The sequence below is a fragment of the Diprion similis genome, chromosome 10 (genome assembly GCF_021155765.1).
Source record: "Diprion similis isolate iyDipSimi1 chromosome 10, iyDipSimi1.1, whole genome shotgun sequence".
Lineage (NCBI taxonomy): Eukaryota > Metazoa > Arthropoda > Insecta > Hymenoptera > Diprionidae > Diprion > Diprion similis.
Window position 1 is genome coordinate 7056074 of NC_060114.1, and position 17314 is coordinate 7073387.

At 36.5% G+C, this 17314-nt stretch overlaps 1 protein-coding gene across 1 annotated transcript in view; it reads left to right on the forward strand.

The window, feature by feature from the left end:
- Nucleotides 1-17314, forward strand: part of LOC124411942 (putative uncharacterized protein DDB_G0277255) — a 56674-nt gene that overhangs the window by 6629 nt on the left and 32731 nt on the right. The window lies entirely within an intron of this gene.

Here is a 17314-nt window from a genome sequence, read left to right on the forward strand (position 1 = left end):
AGTAAATTGACCCTTCTTTGACGCTTACCATTTGATCTTGTGTTAATTTTGGGTAAATAGAAAAAAATTCAGGTTACGTTCTTTACCGAGTAGAATGTTAGAAAAAACTTGAAATGATTTTGATATGGTCAGGGTTTAACAATGGTTCAGTTGGCGTGGAATACCCCATATACATAGTACTCGCGAGATTCGACGAGGACTAGCCTGCACAATATATACATAATAATCTACCTTACAGGCATGGTTTTGCAGGAATATAATGATGCATCATAACTTAAAAACATCATAAAAATTAGCACATTAGATCCATAGATATCTCAATCAGTCAAAAATTTATTCTTTTTTGTGTGAGTGAATTTTTTTTTCCCCGAAACACTGCAAAAGAAAAAAAAATCATTATGGTATCCAGATTATGTATCAAACTAATATACCTAAATTTGTAAACAATTAAAAAAAAATTCCAAGCGACTTCAAATTAAGGGATTATATACGGTTATAGGAGGTCCAAAAAATCGATTTTTCAAGAATTTTTGCTGAGCAAAACTTTCAATTTATTAAAGTAAAATTTTTTACACGTATTACGGTAAATTTTAACTGTATTTTAACATTTTTTATTTGTAAGAATAATTATTTTGAAAGCTGCTATACCTGATCTTCCAGAAATTTGAGACTGATCGGTTGAGCCGTTTCCGATCGAGAAATCTTGCTCACCGACTTTAAAAACACAGTTTTGAGAAAAACGCACTTAAAGTTTCAGAAGCACTTTACATGTTGCAGAAATATTTTTTTTGTTTTTCAACTTACATTGAATTGTCAATATTTGCCAAATTGACAAGAAATTTTCTGTGTCTATACTTAAATATATGTACATAGATTACGAAAAAAAAACCATAAAAAAAATATCGATTTTTTGAAAATTTTTACTGCATATAACCACTTAAAAAAAATATCAAATGTTTTATTTTCGCCTTAAGTTGACTTTAAGTTCTTATATATTCATTTTCAACTTCAAGTAATATTTATTTAATACAGGACCCGAGTACACGTGGATTAATTACCGGATGAAACACTGCAGGGGTTACTGCGCCTAGTATTTTTTCGGCTTTTGTTTCGTCTAATATGGCTAAGTAATAATAGGGCTTCGGGTATCGCGTGGTGCTCAAAATTCTTCGGAGGATTTTTATACCTATCGCACTACCGGTTTGGTCTAGCTGCTTCCGATCTATACTTCAACTTCCTAGAAATAAACTGAATGAAATGGTATCCAAACAAGCCTTGCAGCTTAGAATTAATTTCAAAATAAAATACATCCAATCATTTATTTGTTTAATATTACTTTGAAGGAAATGAAATGTTGGTTGGAATTCCAAATTTCTTTTCTATTTCATCGTTCTCCGAAAAGTTGGATGATAAATTAAAAAAAAAAGAACAAAAAAAAAAGCAACAACAATTGTTGAAACGTAATCGAATACAAAGGGAATAAATTTTATTTACCTAAGGTAAACGAATAACAAAATTTATGTACTGGTGTGATCTATTATTTCTATTTTTCATTATATGTACTGTACGTATAAGACCCGATGTAAAAACCGCATCAAAGCGGAGTATCGTGTTGACTTTAGACTCTGAGATATGAGTAGATCCCTATATCAATGTAGACTGAACGCCGCTTTCGGGGATGCCGGAAGCATTAAATTGAAGGAAGCAAGAAGGGGAGAGGACGAGTGAATATCTTTAGCCGGTAGAGAGGCTGAGCACGAAAAATAAGGAGAGAAAAATAGGAACTAGAAGTAGAAGTATGAGGGGGAAAGTTAATCACGTGGCAGCGTATCCCGGAACTTCAGATATTTTCATGAAAAATTTGAACGAAGAATAGCAAAATTGTTGAGAAATTGAGAAAAAAAAGTTCACAAGAAATTGTGTAAAGAGATCATACAAGCACGAGTATATCTTGACAAGAGTGATTCAGGAGAATCGATATTCGGTGATCAGTTTTTGGGAAGACGTTTTTTTTAACAGAAACGGTTTTTTTTATCGAACATACAGTCGATGTCAAAGTTGCAGGCGTCGAGACGAATCACACGAGTCTTCGTTCGACAATATTGGTCCAGCCGTCCCCGAGATATCGCGCTTCAAAGTTTTTGAGGTTATGTTATCTCCATAAATTTAACGTTACATGGCTTCAATTGTGTTTGAATTTCTGCTGTAACTTTTGTATGCGACGTCACAGCAACTTGAGACTATGCTTAAAATATCGCTTTCGAAAAATTGCATCGACGAAATGTTGACCCTAATTCATTTGATATTTTACGCCATTTCCCAAGCATGATTAATCACATGTACAAAGAAAGGAACAGCGCTTGTAGCTTTCCTAAAATTCTGTATGTTTTATTGCAATCATTCTTCATTCCATCTCTCTTACAATAATATGCGTAGTTGTACTGCAATAAAACTGCATGGAAGTTGCGACAGCTTTGTTTTGCGAAGAAGAAAGAGAGAGAGAGAGAGAGCGTCTCTGTCATGAAAAAAGGTAATTATGCTAGAGTAAAATAATCGAAAAGAAAAAGAAAGACAAAAAGGAGAAAGAAAAATTAGTCACTTCCGTGGAAAGTATCATAACTCCAGTGAGACTTTTTGTTTGGCAATTCGAGTAACAGTTTCAGGTTACTTGTTATTATACGTAGACGTATTTCAAAGGATTGTGACTCTGTTTAATGGAATTCATTCTGTTCTGCGACCCGCGCGTATTCCAAATTCATTAGATTAATTAGTCATAAAAAAATTCCCATTTATCAATTTAGGTGGATTAGCAGACGGAAATTAAAGTAAAGATAAAAAAAAAAAAAAATGGAAATTAAAACAAATGGAAAAGAAAAAACATGACAAGTGAAACGCGAGTCATGTCTGTACGAATTCACCGCCCTCTCGTGTCTGTCGCTTCTCCCTTTCTCTCGCTCTCTCTCTATCTCACTCTCTCTCTCTCCGATACAACCGCGAGTCTCGCGTGTCGGAAGTTCGGTTTCCGAGAGAAAAATATTCCGCTGGTCACACGGATCATATACACTACACCTGCCACAACGGGTCCTCCTCTCCGCTCGCTACAGCAACACCCGGAAGTGAAGAAAATCCCACAGCAGAAGACAATCTGGTGCGCTTCGATTCACCTTCAACCTTTTCGTTCAACTATCGCGTTCTTATTCTTGTCCAATAACAAGACTACATCTCAATTCATTCGTTTGATACTTCACAATTCTTCCAAATCATCTTTTGTATTTTTATTTCTTTCTTGTTTTTCTTCCTTTTTGTTTTTTTTTTTTTTTTTTTTTTCATTCGTCAGCCAATTTATATTCAGCATCGCTTGCGATTAGCTCAAGATTGCGAAAAAATTCTCGGTTATTTTATTTAAAACGATTGAGAGTAGGTACTGCACGATGTAGAGAATCAGGCTTTAACAATTGCGCGAACAATTGAATATTGTCATGCGTGTATTTCCTGCCTACTTTCCCCGGATTTTTCTCACGGCTCGTGTACTAGGAGAAACACGATACACGAGGTACGGGAAAAAAGTTCACCTGCAGTTGGCTTCCTCGCGATACACCTGCAATTATAATAATTCATGCCACATTGATAAGGCGAGCATCAGAGGGTGGCGGGTGGGGGGGGGGGGGGGGAGTACCGGTATAATGAGATTAGCCACATCTAGGTCGATCGGAAATCGAAAGTAGGTGGTTTGCATGACGCTTCTATCGCTAGTATGACGGGTCAAGTTTTCCTTGGCTGTAGCCAATCAGCCGTTTATTTGCACTGCAGATAAATGTATTAATACATCGTTAAAGTACGGCGTGAAGTGCGAACCTGCAATTACCCGACATTCACCTGACTTCCTGTGTCTCCCCCATGTTCGTGCGGTGTTCTTATCACCTGTGCGAAATCAAATCGAGAATTTACAAATCGTACGACTATGCGATCGAACAGAATTTTCAGAAAATATTTCTCACTTCGTTGATCGTCTTCTTTTTGTAAAAATCCAGACGCTTTTGCGGTATTAAACATTTTTGAGGAATTGTTTTCAAACCTAACCTAAACTAAGTAACCGTTTTCAAATTAAAGCCGTTCGAATTCTCAACCAAACACGCTTTGTGAAAAATAACGGTTACGCAGTGTCGGCTAGTAATTGCTGCCAACTTCAGCGCGTTCTAGTTTGAAAATCATGAGAGGCTTGAGATTTTCGCTGACACAAAGTCGAGGCGGTTTTTTGCCTTCGTTTTGAATTTGTTTCTTTTCTAAGAGGCTATAAGTTCTCTTCGTTCGAGCAAATTTTAACAAAACACTGTCTCTGGCCGTCTCTCAACGGTGTTTTTCTTCTCTGAGTCCCTAGTGGGCGGACCGGATCTTGCTCATAGACAGCAGCAGCTCCTCGCGTTATGTCTACTTAGCCGTTACGCAATTGGCTATCCGCATTTCCTGCTCTACTATACATACGCACGCCTTTACGTACCGTGTTAACTGTGTGAGTTATGCGCATGCAGGCACAACCACACGCGATAGAGTGACGCTCTGGAAATTATCGCTTGTTACGTTGGTACGCGGCGCGAATTAGGATTACGCTCGTATCGAGGTTGGCACCTTTTTCAAACTGCGAACTTCCACCAACTTCATCATCGATCAGTAATAATTCTTAAGTATATTCAAGTGACTTAAAATTGTTCGAAGTGTCCTTATATTATAACGTGAACTCCAGTGACGTAGGGTACAGTTCGATCGAGCGAATTTTACTGACTTTGCAAGACTTCTGATGACTTGAAGTGATTTTCTACGACTTTGCTTGACTTAAAGTAAGTTTAGATGAGTTAAAGTGACTCCGTATTACTCCCGATCAATAAATATCACATCTCAATAGCTATTTATGTGACATGTCCGTAAACTGCCTGTTTTTTTGGCAAGGATAAAGATCTCAAGACGAGCTGAAGGCGAGCCGGAAGCGAGCTGGAAGCGAGTACTGAAATTATCTGAGCCAAAAAACGGTTTACGGACATGCCACATACAATATTTTTAACGGTATGGACTTTGAAAAGCAAAACGAAGATTGAGGTTATGTCACGATCTCTTCGACGAAGCTACTTTATTCGGCAGTTTGGGATGCGCACTTCGAACTGCGCATCAAAACTGCGGAATAAAGACTTTATTCCGCAACTTTGTTCGCTGCCGTATAAAGCGTCACTTTACGGAACGAAAACTGCCACAAAAAGTGGACTTTTCAATGCCCATGCCGTAAAAAGTAATTTACGTGACTTGAAGTCACTTAACAAGATTGAAGATGACTTGAAATAATTATTTCACAAATGACTTTCAGTGACTTGTCGACCAACTTTACATTTATGGATACAAGTGATTATATACTGTCAACTTGAGTATCGTGGAATGATTTTAAGTGAATTTTTGTGACTCTTAGTGGAACTTTAAGTGACTTAATATGAGACCGGTATGACTTCGAGCTACACGCTAACCATTTCAATGTCCCCTTAAATATGACACTTTTGAAAGACATTGCTGCAGGTTAAATTGCAAAATAGTAATCTTAGAATCTTCGGAAAGAAAAAAATAATAAAAAATACCACATGCTGCATACAACCAACATGGCGGCTCTGAGTTAAGTATGTGGACAAAGCAGATTATTTATTTTCGAATTTTATTTCGATTGTAAACCTGCCTCGTCACGGTCGGGTAGGTCAGGTTCCGCCGGATGAGGAAGTAAATTAGACTGACTGCAGTCCGGATCCAGAATCCAGACCGGAAGTATCGGCGTATCGCCGCGGCACAATTGTAGCCGAGTGTCCACATTCAACTTGTACAACGAATCGAGTCTCCCAGCGTTGTTTGAATTTATACATATACACTTAGGCGTACGAAATCCCGGTCGTTTTCGGTGTCACCGATAGCTGACATTATACGATGTACCACTTCCATTGTGGATAATTGGGTTACAGGTTAGGTTACATTGCTTCCCTGCACGCAATGGACACCCAACCCATACAAAATTCGAAATTGAATTTATTGAAATCCGAATATAACCACGCGTCAATATGGCGGTTGCCGCCATCACGTGATCTTGAGTTTTTTCAAAGACTGCAATGTGCCAATTACCGACTCTTAAAGATGGTGGCAATATTTTTTGCACTAGTTTCATTTCAGGTAGCCTCCGAGAAATAATTGCAAACAACCTAATGATGCAAGATGGATAATGAAAGTCATCACATTTTGTCACAAAAGGATTTCAAAATTCGCTTTGATCTTTTTTTCTTAATGCTTAGATATATTTATGATTCGAGTTTGAAACTTCCCGCAAAGTAAACTGTCAATTGAATTTGCAATTAGTTGCGTACGCGGTTTAAGAGAAATAGTTTGATGGAAAACCAAACGAACCAAATCGAGCAATGTAAAAAAAAAAAAACATCCGAGTTGATCCATAATGCGTGTAAACATGAATACTATAATCGGATAGAAAACGTTTTTGAATCGCCCGTTTGCATCGCCCCAAGCTTCAAGTTTTTCCCTCAGTTTCTTACTTCCTCTCTCTGTCGTTCTCTCTAACTATTTCTTTAATGCCATGGCCCCACATCGATCCATCTGCACGAGAATATAAGAGAAAAAACAAAGAACCGAAAGAAAGGTGAAAACCAACCAGCCCCTAAAAACGTGGTATGAATATACATGGTGTGCCTAGAACTCCTACTACTATACGCCTTTTTCTTCGAGGTCAAAGCCTTCAAGTGAGACGTGTACCAACTGTCTAAAGAAATCCCTATATTGTTAGGGAATTATTTTTCGGGCGAACGCTACCCTGCTCGGTAATACCATCATGTATAGTTCTGGTGAGAGTTATTTAAAGTCTCGTTCATCTTTTCCCCACACAGATCCAACGTTACAAAAATGAATCACCACCGATCTAGGGTATTTTACCACCGTGGTACACGTCTTACTTAAGTCCAGTCCAGTGCGAGAGAGAAACTTTTTTAGAGAAAGAAGCTGCACTCCTAGACACACCATGTATACTCACACACCATGCCTAAAAAGGGAAAACGTCGCTTTCGTATCCCTCTATACACTACATAAAGGCACCCCAATCAGCGGGTGACGTGAAAATATTGCCTTACCTCTCGTCCATCAAAGCTTTATTTTATTTTCCCGTCTATTATCCGCGCGTGTAATCCCATCAACGCGTGTTATCTGCAGATCGGGGAGGGTCCGACATATGCTGTATATACGAAGGTACGAATTATTATGTAATAGTTAAGTAGTTCGTTTGGGGCTGGACGATGTCGAGCATGTGCAATACACGCGTAATATTATACACGCAACACGTGGGTGCAGGTAGGTGTGTGTAAAACTGAAGGGTCGAGTCTAACCACACCCTTGGTTGACCAGGGCGCGGCGAAGGGTGCGCCGGTCAATGCACTCATCCTTGTTCATTCGTCTCCGCGCGTGCAGCGAGCTACGCGTGCAGTTGTAGTTGTGCTGGATTCGTGCTTATGTTGGTAAAAAGGGGCATTAAGCGTAGATCAGGCAAGGGGTAATCAATTCTCATTACACCCACTGCGGAAGAATGATTATAATAGATTTCGTGAGGTGCGTTATGGGGCTCGTTAAGACTGAAATTATTTATTATGAAATCTAGCATCGTTCTAGCATCGTGATATAATTGAGAATTAGAGACAATATGTTAACGTGTATTCGAATGACTCGAATCGACTGTTCATGATATCGATTGAATTCCTCATGTACTCTAAGACAGTCTGCGTTATGGTCGAAGTTTCTTATGTAAATAACATTTGGAAAACCTTTTTTTCTCAGTATATATTTTATTATAAAAGTAATAATGTTAAAAAAAAATTTCTAACCGTGAGGTTTAAGTCGGGATTAGTGCTACTGTCTGGGAAAAAAAATTCACATAATCATAGGCACGGAATCTCGACGAATTGCACCTCCTGGAAATCTGACTTTTTTTTTGCATTCAGAGTCAGTGTAATTCGTCTAGATTTTCTAGTATCGTGATGTAAATTTTTTTACATATAGTAGCACTAATCCCCACTAAAACCTCACAGGTACAGATTTTTTTCAAATATTATTACTCTTGCAATAAAATATATACCGAGGAAACAAGTTTTTCTGATGTTATCTCCATAAAAAAAACTTCGATCACAAAACGAAGTATCCCAGAGTTGAGGTAGAAATCTAAAAAAATTATTCAATTATTTTCGAATTATTTGAAGTTGATTTCGGGGGTGGGGCGGCTAAAAATTCGTCAACACCCTGAATAAGGGACACCCTATGCAAGGTGCATACATTAAATAAATATCGGTAATGCTATACCTCCGCCGATCGTAGCGCGCATTTAGGACACGGATAAAAGGAGATCCGGTCGCTCTGCACCCTTGCAGGTACACAAGCGGGGATATAGATAGTGCCCATTTCCGTATTGCGGGCCTCATGCGAGGAGGAACAATATCCGGAATTCTTCCTCTCCTTCACCCTCGTTACGTTAGGTTTAGCTTCGCTTAATGCATCATGCAGGATCGCATGCATAAGTGTCGTAAAGTTCCCATGGGTGTGGCTTTACTAATGGCATCAGACACCATTTCGCAATTGTATAGGAAAATCGATTTACGATTAAAAAGAAAAGATAAATAATAATAATAATTTTATTAGCAGGGTCAACAGGCTCTGTAGAAAAATTATATTAACAGAACAATTATTTGACAATACGAAATAGATTTCACTCAATGTTCATATATTCATTGAATACATGTAAAAATTCTAGCATCTCGGGAATTTTACAAACTTGTGTAAAATATTTTTGTTCAAACATGTGGAACATATTTAAGCATCACATCGAATATTTAAAATTCTAAGACTTTTTGCAATTTTTTTTTTAATGCCAGGGAACTTTTGCTGGCGAAATTATTCGACTCAGTTTTTTTTTTCTTTCATTGTATTTGATTCGTTTCATTCGATGCACATCACATATTTTATGGTGTATTTTAAAAAAAATCAAATATTACTTCGCGAAACTTTTTTTTTCTCTCCTTTCTAGACGTCCGATTGTGTTTTTTTCTAGTTTTTTTCGATTTCCACATGTAGTTTCAATTTTAGAATAATTATAATGCAATATTCGTTGTTACTTTTTTTCCTACCTTATGAAGAACACATTTCTTATCAACCATCTCCTTATCATTCCTTACAATTTGAAACTTTAAACAGGCATTTCTGCAGTCTAGATATATATTTTATCCTTGTATAATATAAACAGGTCGTGAGAGGGTTGCTTATCTCTGTTATTTTAGAACTCTTGATAGAGCAATGCATATATAACGTGATTACATATTACTTCAAAATTATATGCACACGTATGTGTACAACCAACCGATGGGATACAAAGGAGTGTTTTCAGCCACGCGGTTCAACTGCGAACTGTAATGTTTACTTTTTACCTCACCAAAAACTCATGCATGTATATAGGCTGAGCCCTCTGATCAGCCTGAATACATATGTACACATAATTTTTTTCATACAATCTCATATGAACCCTTAATAAAGCAGGACAGGTAGAATGTTTGGCAAATATTGTAACGTATACTTTTTTTTTTTTTTTTTTCTTATGGAACTGTAAACAAGCGGAGAAAAATGAAAAGAAGAGAAAAACGAAAAAAAGAAAAAATTATTCCGGTGGTGGTTTATTGTATATTGTAAAAAATAAATATGGAAGGAAAGTGATAAGAAAAAATAATTATTTCGTTATTATTAGTTTTTTTCCAAAAGTCCTTTTCACGTTGCCTGCAAAAAGTTCTCACCCATCGAACATCGTAAATTTGGCAAAGTTCATCGGATATTCGAAGACGATAGTAATATTAAGCTATAATAATATAATAATTGGTCAATTAATTAACTAAATAAATAATTAACGAATCGCTCGATCTCGTTAAAGACCGGATATTTCACGAACTTCGATTTTTCCTCCATCTCATTAACGCAGCAGATGTCGCAAATATGAATGTTTCAAATCTCACGGTGCCTGCCAACCGAAGAACGGATGTGACAGTAATGTAGGGATATCTACCGTTTTAGCAGCTTCACTTATCTTTGGCTCGTTAAATTTTCAGAATACATTCCGGAGTACATCCGGTCGTTGCCTGATCTACGTAAAAGTATTTATGATGAAAAAATATGGAAACTACAACGTGTGTAACTGAAAAAGTATCGAAAACTTGATTTCTAGAATCACGTAATATAAGAATATTTCTACATCGGTGAACGAAATCAGTGAAAATACAGGCAAGAAACTAAAAAGAATGTTGAACGTGAAACACAATTTAGGGAATTTTTTTTTTCAAAATTTGGTTTCTCTAAGAACTGAAATAAGGTGCACATTGAACTACATTCATGATGAATTCATTGCACAGAATTTACTGACAGAGGGGTCATTATACGTGTGCAAGGATTTATAAAACGAGGGGATGCATGGCAGGCGAGACAAGATCGTTAAACGACTTAATGCACGTTGCTGCATCACTTAGATCGTGGAAGGAAGGAAGACCGTGAAACGTGCATCAGGCCTTGTGCAATGCTCGTGCATAATTGTACACACGATGAGGTTTTTCTTTCTTCTCGATTCAAATCATGTAATGTAGACTAATTTTTTATAACAAGTTGTGCAGAATTTCGGGTAGAACACTGAATGCTGAATTGGCTGAATAATTTTACCCAGAACTGATCCAAATTTTTATAGAATAATTTCATGCATGACGGTTCGGCGAAATAATTTTTTTCGTTATTATTAGTTTTATTATTAGTTCGATTACCCTTGTCCGAGATGAATACATATTTATTATTAACTGACATAATTTCTGCTCGTTATTATTAAATATTGTAGAACAGAACATAATATCCATGTAATTTTTTTTTTTTTTTTTTTTGATATGTAGAATGTATAGAAATGCAATGTGAACTTGCAAAGAAATTTTGTTCAGAAATGTAATAATACGTTGTCTGACAACCTAAAATTTTTCATCGAAAAATAAATTTCTACATGTAAGTAGAATAATTTCATTCAGCCAACATTTTTTTTTTTTCAACACAGAATCGGTGCTCTATTCTCCTTGCAATTTATAGTTCGATACCATCGCAGTTACGTAATTATCAACATCGTTGAGTATACCATGCTGTGCAGAAATGTGTGGATTATTCTCGGGTGACTGAGACGGTACCGTTTGCTTAATGTATTTGGTTTTTTTCATGTCTCAATTACACTTTTTCCACACATCCATACCGGGTTGGTTAATTGTGTGTTTGACGTTGCAGATCACCGACTCAATCTCTTAGAAATATACCCTGTGTCCATGAGAAAAGTGCGCACAGCTAACTGTCAGAAAATGTCCCTAGGCGACCACACCTACGTGTTAGAAAATGTCCCTAGGAAACCACAGCTAACTGTCAGAAAATGTCCCTAGGAGACCACAGCTAAGTGTCAGAAAATGTCCCTAGGAGGCCACCGTGAGCTGTGGGCTCCTAGGGACATTTTCTGAAAGTCGCGATTAGTATTGCGTCGGTTGCTCAATCAGGCGGTAACTTTCGACCAATAAAAGTCAAACAACTTGACGAACGCACAAAAGGTGCGCACTTTCCTCATGGACACACGGTATACATATTCTTGTAGGAGAAAAAAAGGAAACTTACGTGAATGAAGAAAGTTCTATAATTTTTGTCAATTAGTTACCAGAACATGAACATGTTTTTCGCAAAGTTAACGCTTTTCACATGTGGACAATCGGAGCTTTAGTGAACTAACCACACGAATAATCGAATTCACTAACTAAAATTCAACTATTTAGGAACAGTTGTGCACACGTACGTACACATGAAGAAACTGATTCATTGTGCTATAAACTATTCAATTGATGTTTGGTCATCCTAAGTACTTTGCCGCTAAAAAATAGTTGCCGTGACTATAATTTCGTGTCATTTTAACACTAGTGTAATTCAATGCTTTCTAATACCACTTTACATAGTATATAACTGGAACATAGTTGTTGCAAGTATATTTTTTTTCATTTCAGCTTTCGAGTTTATTTCTTTTTAATATCACTTCATGGTTTATAGTTGGAAAATAGTTGCAGACTTCGATGTTCACTTCTTTAAGACAGGCACCACTTTTATGCATCGTTTTTAGATTAGAAATATTTGCTGAAATTATAATGTTGTGCTAAGTTGGCTGTGACATTTGAATCTTTCAATTTCTCTGCATAGTTTATGGTTGAAACCTAATTGCAGATTTCGATGTTCATTCCTTTAACATATCTATCACTCTACACAATTTATAGCTGAAAAATAGTTGCTACAACTATAATTTTATTTCCAATTTGGCTTAGAAGTTCAATCCTTTGAATCTCTATGTACCTATAGTTTGTGGCTGAAAAATAGTAGCTACTATAATTTTATTTCCAATTTCACTTCGACCTTCAATCCTTTTGATCTCTACGTATAGTTTATGATTGAAAAATAGTAGCGACACTTATAATTTTATTTCCAATTTGGCTTCGAAGTTCAATCCTTTGAATCTCTATGTATAGTTTGCGGTTGAAAAATAGTTGCTACAACTATAATTTTTTCCCACTGTGTCTTTGGTGTCCGTCTGGACTTCTTTTACGGTCCTCGTAGGTCCGGGTCCTGGGTTTCTGATGTTGTTGCACTTGCCGGTGTATGAGGTATATAATATAATAGTTGGCTATAAGAAGACCGGAGCTGTAGTTCACAGTGTTCGAGCGTCACATGGCCAGGGACATTCTGGAAACTCCGTCGTGTCATAGGGGAGGGGGAAAGGGACCGGGGGAGGACGGGCATCGCAGGATCTGTGGGAACGTAATGCAATACCATGGGATCGCCTGGATGCATGGACCGCCTGGATTGCGCCGTCCGTCGCGTCGTCGTCGCCCGCCCCTGCATTATGCACAATGTATAGTCGGAGGACCAAACTCGAGCATTGCCATCCCCCGACCCTTTCGAAGTCTTTATGATTTGCGGGTCTCCTCCTAAATCGCACTTGTTCCTCTGACAGCCTTTAAAAGGATGCTACAATCGGTACTTATCGACCGAGTGAAACGTCATTATTTTTTATTATTATAAAAAGCTTGCGTATCATTGACTTTTATTTGGAATGCTGCATGCAGAGCAATTTTACATTTAATGTCTAACAAGTATTATATCCAAAAACGTTTTTTACTTATTGTCAGAAAATTTAATCCGGTGATAAATGGTAATTCAATTATAGGAATATATTTCTTGGCATCATCACTGTTGCACAAGCAAGAAATATGCACAAAATACGGTATTTTCACGTCGATGATGCGCAGGTTTTGACAATAGTCGAAAGGAGTTGATATTTTACTCGGTCGGTAAGGACTGACTGTAGCATCGCCCTAAGGCGGTTCACTGGCCAAAACTCGATACTCCTTCGTGAATATTACTACGAGGGTTATACATACGAGTATTAATCAAATTACCGTACATCCGCAAACCATACGAAGACTCTATTAATGTTACAAAAATAGAAAATAGTAAAATTACAATAAAGAAAAGCTCAGATATCGATGCTTTGATTGACATTGCTTGAAAAAAAAATTGTTAAAAACCCAGTAAATTCGTTCAATTTTATTTTACGACGATTCATTTTGTTCACAAGACTATTTACTACAAGTTTAGCAAAACATTTTTTCTTATCGTGGCAATATGAAATTAATTACCAAAATAATAGAAAATCTGTTACAGTGAATTTGTAGCAAAACGTTCTTCCGGATATAATGATAAATGAGCCATCCTATAGTGAAACTAAACCAATCAATAAGATTTTCGACACTTTTGAAGCGTTTTGAACTATAGTATCGACATATCAAAGTCCATCTTTATTACATATTTATAGTATTTTGTATTTTTGTATATACGTGAATGAATAGAATTTTAACCGATATCGAAGTCGCTAGTCGAGTTGATGCCTAGAATGCTCCATATGTGTGATGCTGCAGAGGCACAGGTGTATTATGGGAAGATGGAGAGAAAGAGAGAGTGAGAGAGAGAGAGAGAGAGAGAGAGAGGTGAAAGAGAGACTGCAAAGATACATGCCGAGTAGAACACAAAGGGATACTTTGTTACGCGTATATAAATTAAACTTAGTGTACATTACAGATACGCACTTGTATTTTGTGTATATTGTGAGTGTATTTATACATGTGTAGGATCAACCACAGTATATCCGACTGCAGCAGCAGTAGTAGTAGTAGAAAAGAAATCGAAAAAAAAATATTAACGAGAAAGTCAGGAAGAGGCGAATGGCAGCAAAATTAAAAAAAATAAAACAAAATTAAAAAAATAACCAATTTTGCGAAATGAAATGTTTGTCAGTTTGCAAAACAATATCACATACATACATCATCTTTCTCATGATACGTGGAATTGAAGACAGATGAAAACAATTGCTTGAAATTATTTCTTCATACCTACCGCAAAGCTCTTGTAAGGAAATTATTGCAATCTGTAACATACATAAAATTCTTGAAATCGTTTTGTGCAAGATTAAATAGGAATGTATTGTGTGACCGACGAGTGAGATCGAGATCCAATGTATACATCATACCGATATATACTTTATGATATTCTGAAACAACTGCATAAAGTAGAATTTAAATCTATGTTATAACATGAATTCAAAGCAGGATTAACATCTCATTGATTTTCTTTTGTGGAAGTTCGATGAAGTTTAAAATGCAGCTTCTTATTTTTGATTAGAACCTGCCGAGGTCGGATCTAACTTGATCTAAATTAAATCTTTTTACTACGTACATACATACTATATTTTTTTCATATGTTATCAAATTATATCAAAAACCACAACAACATTTCACTTCATTCAATTTGGATTTGGCAAATCGAATTCATTCTGAACTAATCTATTATAACCTAAACCAATTATAAACGAATAATTTATCAAAAATAATCGAGATGCACTATATTTTGCGAAATTTGGGTCAGATTAGGCCGGAAAAAATCTATCCGGTTGCTTGCCATAGATATATTTAGGACAATATTTCGTCTTAAGTAGCAGACTGCTGATCAATTTATAGTTAAATTTTTCGAATAAGAAGGCAGAGAAAATGTCACGGTAGCTGATCGACTTTCATTTTGTAAATAAGTCGACGTGGATTAAAATATGCGATGAAAACCCGTTATTATAACCAGATACGACCCAATTTTTATCTCACATGTCGACTGTCGTCAGTAAATCCGTTATGTAAATTAAAAGATCTCACCAATGAACTCATATGAAAATGGGTTTCAACATGACCAAAAAAACTTGTTTAGATTATATTTTTCAACGTTGAAGTTGGAGCTGAATGTCATAATTTTCTACGAAACAATGACTTCAGGAAAGTATATGAAAGGAATCTTCTCAACGACATTTTCTAATTCATGTGTCGCGGTTTGGGGGGGGGGGGGGGGGGGAGGGGAAGGAATAGAAAGAAGAAAAAATGAAGAAACGAAATACGTGCTACCTGCATGTACAACCTGCCCATCGCAATGACGGACGGCGGAGTCCTTCGAGGGAGGATGTTCTCCCATAAGTATAAGCCAGCTGTCGTGGGAATCGGGATGCTGACTCCCTCGCTAGCTCGCACAATCTCACTTCCTTCTTTTGTGCAGTATAATTATTTTACTTTCGCTATTGTCTTTATATAATATATGAAAACAACAACGGCAACACGAGTAGCGGCAGAATAAGTAGAAACTTCATATGGTATAGATTATTTTTCAGTTTTTTTTTTCCTTTTTTTTTCAATTCCACAGTAAAGAAGAAGAAAAAAAAAAAAAAAACTCTTCAGTCAATAACAATTCGGGGGAAAAATATCGATACTTGTTTATAATTCGATTATGCCAAGCTTTCGATTATAGTATTCATTTAAAAAAAAAACTACCCACGAAATGTAAGACGTTTTTTTTTTTTCAAAGTCACATTTCTGCCCTAACCTACAAATTAAAAGAACACCGTTAAACAATATCGTATGTTACATAAAAATCATTCGAAGTCCTTATAGTGCGGTAAAATTAATCGAACTTTCCGATGAAATTGTTCCAAAGATAATATTTGAAAAATTATTGAACGGGAAAATCGAAAGCAATTTTGTTTCAAGAAGAAGAAGAGAAAAGAAAACAGACTGCACAACTTAAATCAAACTTGTTCGGTTTTTGCCAATGTTGTATATACCTTGAAAAGTGTAGGAAGGAAAAAAGTATGAAATAATTATTATAATATATTTGAGGGTAATTCAAAGATGGATGCTTAGAGATTAAAATAACGATTTATTTAGCGTGTATCAAACATGGAGATTAGACAGGCAGAGAGCGTTCGGCTGCGCGCGTTTCCCGCTTGGGCCTACTAGGTTTGCCAACTTAAATCTAGGGACACTATCTAGGGAACTACTAGAAACTAGTGAAAATATACTACAATTTATTATGAAACTAAAAGAACTCGTTAAAAAAATTTCGTTTTCGCACTTTACGTTTCGGTGGCGGTTCTGGATTAATTTCTGGGGAATTTCGACTCTTCGTATAAAAAATAAAATCCCTAGAATGCAGTCTGAAGCCCAATTCATAATATTATTGCATCGATTGACACACGTGATGACGGATGTACGCAATCGGACTCACACACAATCGCATTCCGCGATTACTACGTACCGTAGAAGCCACGCGTGTGTTTCAGAGCTTGGTAGAGGGGGAAGTAGCGAAGAGGGAACGGAAGGTCGTCGGGTATCCTACTCACAAACTGAAATATACGCGCCATCCTGCCGCCGCTCAGTTGTAGCGAAGCGTTCGCAGTGAAAGGGTCTCGATACTCGCGTAAAAAACTGTTTTCTATTTTTCCTATTTGAAATTTGAGCAACAACGAGTTAAAAATTCATCAATTAACCAAGTATAAAAATAAAATACGACCTAATTATGTATTCAAAAATTACGTACATGCGTATAAGTTATAAATGAATTTTTCAAACGACCGATTACAAAATATTCAGTAAAAATTGTTATCTCTGTAATAAAAGAAAGAAAAACTGATCGTACATATTTTTTTACGACAAATTGGTACAGTTTTTCTTCTTCTTATATAAGACTCTTATATTAACAGAAGACATCGAAGTGAAATTGACATGACACTTGTTATTTGATCGTTTGTCAATTTTTTATAATTCTGTACGCTATAAAAAATTTAAATAAA